Source organism: Gavialis gangeticus, unplaced genomic scaffold (assembly GCF_001723915.1).
Source record: "Gavialis gangeticus isolate Ggan-Ray unplaced genomic scaffold, GavGan_comp1, whole genome shotgun sequence".
NCBI lineage: Eukaryota > Metazoa > Chordata > Crocodylia > Gavialidae > Gavialis > Gavialis gangeticus.
In genome coordinates, this window is record NW_017728992.1 from 201,441,185 (window position 1) to 201,444,886 (window position 3,702).

The following is a 3,702-nucleotide window of genomic DNA, read 5'->3' on the forward strand; positions in this document are numbered from 1 at the left end:
CTACAACCACTATCACCAACCCTGTTGGAAAGCTCAGCCAAAGATCTTCAGCTCTGAGGCTCACAAACCTAACTTCCAGGCTAACCTTATTTAGAGTCCATTTATAACAAATTTTCTTGTGTTGTCCGTACCCACACCTCCACCTGCCCTGAAACAGATGCAGCTGTGCTGCAACTGCACCGGCCAGGTCAGCCGGCTGGAAGCCAGCACAACAGGTGCAGGCATTGTGAGCAGTCCCAGGTTGGGGAGTTTCCCCAGCTGCAGGCAACTGGAAGTCCAGCCACCCAGGCAGGATGGAAGGGCCAGCCCCAACAAGAGGAGGGGGTCAAGAGCAGCCAGGGGTGGCTGCAGAGGGGGATTTCTCAGGGTTGAGGGGTAGATAGCCACTACCAGGAATGCACGTGGATGGCGTGGTCTCCAGGCAGGCTTCCCTCATCCGGTCAAGGCTCTGTTACCCACCTGCGCCCGGACAGGGCAACTCAGGCACCAGGACCACAACATGGAGGACAAACTACCAAGACCCTAGATGACCAACACAGGACAAGTGCAACCTTTTTTATTTATGGTTATTGGTTTGTTTTCAGTTATAGACCTGGGGCAGGGAGCCCAGGGCCCACAGTCTGGGGGCAAGCCTCAGGCCACTACTCAGGGAGGCCAGGGTAGCGCTTAGCGGATCCTTGGCCAACCCTCCACAACTAAACAAAAAGGGGGCGGGGCATATTAGTACATCCAACCCAACACTCCCAGCAGCGCCGCTCCCCTGTCACGGCTACCTGGGCAGCCACACCATATTTTTCCTTTACCTTATATAGTTCTCCCTTCTAGATGGTTACATCCCCAGCCAATAATGCATCTATAGAGAACAATAATACTGCCCCCCAACCTTCATTCTACTAGTTTAAATAAGCCAGCCTCCTCATTCCCCTGATCATCCAAGAAAATTAATACAACTACACATGAATTTTCACACTGAAGTAGCACCTTAAGTGAAATAATGACTTATGATGCACAAGAGTTTTACACTAAGAAATTAAATAAATATACAAGCTAGAAGGGTGAATTTTTTTTCTGAGTGGCAAGGCACAGCAATGTATTTTTTAAATAAAATTTTTAAAAGATCAAAATTTCCTCCAAGTGTTGTCCTGATAATTATTTTTATGCTTGCAGCGACCTTTTAGTGAACAAATAACCAGCAGTTTGTCAGGGCTTCTGGTCAGTCAGACCCAGCCAGGCCAAGTTCTTGAGCCACCACGTTTGACCATGATCCCTGGCTAATGCAACCACCCCAGTTTTCCGTAATCTGATTGGCTGCCGAGAGTACCACTCGGGCTGTAGGCATGCCTGGACAAAAGCCTCAGTCTGCTCCAGAAAGCCTCACGTTCACTGCTGTCTCTGGTTGTCCTGGATTCTGACTTGGTTCTGGCTCTTCCCAGCCCTGATCTTAGATATTCCCTGGAACTTGGTACCAGCTCCGATTCTCCTGGCTTCTGATCTCAGCTTGCACCCTGGACTACATCTCTTGGATCTCTCTCTCAGGTCTTCTGGAACCTGCCCCATGTTCTGTGCTCCACTGCTCAAGACCCTGACCTGAGCCCCACTACAGGTGCTCCAATACATCGGTCTGGTATTAGATCAATAGAAAGAAAATTGGCTGCATCAGATAGCAGCCTGATGGGGCCAATAATTTGGCCAATAAATGCCAGTGCTGTGCGCAGCTGCAGCACAGCACTGAGGCAGTGAGGAGCAGAGCCGGCAGTGTGGAGAGCTGTGTCCAGCTGGTAAGTCTGGTGTGCTAGAACAGGAGGGGAGAGGGAAGGGGCATAGGGGGTACAGATCAATGCCCCCCATGGGCAGGGAGGTGGCAGGGGAGGACGGGCACAGGACAAAGCCGTGGCTCATCAAGGGAGGCTCACGCTGCTGCTTGCATCTCGGGACAGCGAGGGCCTGGATCTGCATGGGGCAGGGCAGGCTGCAGCCAGGGCCACCCAGGGCTCTTCTCAGCAGGGGCTGGGCTCAGAGCAGACGCCAGCGGCACTGGGGGGATGCTGCATCTACCTCAAATTTCACCACAACTCCACTCCCAGCGCTGCTGCCACCAGCCACCCGCAACAGCCCTGGCTCAATGCCCCACCTCCACCCACACACCGGGAAAAGCTGGGACTCAGCCAGGTGGCTCGTGGTGGTAGCGGAGCTGTGGCAAAATTTGGGGCGGATGCAGCATCCCCCCAGTGCTGTCAGCACCCGCTCCAAACCCAGCACAGATCCAGGGGGCACATGGCCCTCCCTAGCCCTCCCAGGGTGCAAGTAATGGCAGGAGCCCCCCCCCCCCACAAGCTACATCTCCGGCCCCCCAGACTCCACCTGGGCAGCGCCTGCCCCTGCCCCCTCCATCACCATGGGGGCGTTGATCTGCCCCCCCCTCCACACCCCTCCCCTCTCTACTCCCCTTCCACCACAACAGACTTACCAGCTGGAGGCAGCTGTATTGGAAATTGGATCGGTATCAGCTGATATGCCTCCATAAATATCAGCTATCGGTATCAGCCCCAAAAATCTCTGATGGTGAACCTCTAACCCCCACTTAGCTTCAGGGCCTACCTGCAGGCCCAGCCACATATGTCCTGATCCAACCCACACACAAAATCATAATTTTTCAGTACTGCACTTGAGAAGGTAGAATCTGCTTCCTCCTTGACATTTTTCATTGCAGAAAAAGTTGATCATGAGGGTAAGGCAATGGAGATGTGATCATGGAGATCTGTATTCAGTTTTTGGTTTTATCACAGACCTCCTGTTCTTCTTCCCCCCTGTATCTCCTATTTCACAGCAGTGTCTTTTATTAAAATTTGCCCATTTTAGACAGAGGCACAGTAAGCCTAAATTCACTGTTTGAGAGAGATTAAATATGCGGAGGCCACAAAAGTATGAAGGCAAAACAGATAATGGATTTATGTTTTAGCTTAGAAACCTTTTTGGAAACTTCTTAAGTATGAAAGAAAATAAAACTCCCTCTGATATCTATTTTCTACCTCTCAATCAATTCAAATTGTACTGCAGCCCCTTAATTATGCTTAATGCATTTTAAAATTCTGATAGTACTTCAGAAATGAAACGCAATACAAATACAATGAACAAATGATAAATCACTAGTGGTATACTTTGTGAATTACAGTACAAAGCAGAAAAAGAAATCTGTATTTTAATTTAAACATTGAAAGGACTTTCATCTTCCATGTAGTTTGTAAACATGAGTTATTCTTCATGCATGATCTATGTGATTCTAATAACTAAAGCAGAAAGAGGAGAAGTGACTTGCACATAACCTCACAAAAGTTTCAGAAGAAATACAAATCAAAAAAAGTTTTTGCCCCCAAAATTGTATTTCTACCCCACATTACACACATGGGCTGCATCTACATAAGCAGGGGAGTGCGTCTGCAGCAGCACAAATAGTAGCGGCACAAATTAGTTTTGCTACTTTGTGCCACAGTGCATGCCCCTACCAGTGCACTTTGCAGTGGAACACACTTTCCCACTGCTCCAAGTGCTGCAGGGTGCATCAGCACAGGGCTAGCCAGCAGGAGCAATGTGGAGCCCCTATGTCGAGGCACACTGCACCCCAGCAAACTACAGAGCGGCTGGCTGGGGCACAGTGCGCAGTGACAAGGAAGCCTGCTTCCCCATCTCTGTGTTTGCCCCAGC

At 50.0% G+C, this 3,702-nt stretch overlaps 1 protein-coding gene across 3 annotated transcripts in view; it reads right to left on the reverse strand.

Moving 5' to 3' along the window:
• Positions 1 to 3,702, reverse strand: part of TRAPPC9 (trafficking protein particle complex 9) — a 1,079,595-nt gene that overhangs the window by 1,001,196 nt on the left and 74,697 nt on the right. The window lies entirely within an intron of this gene.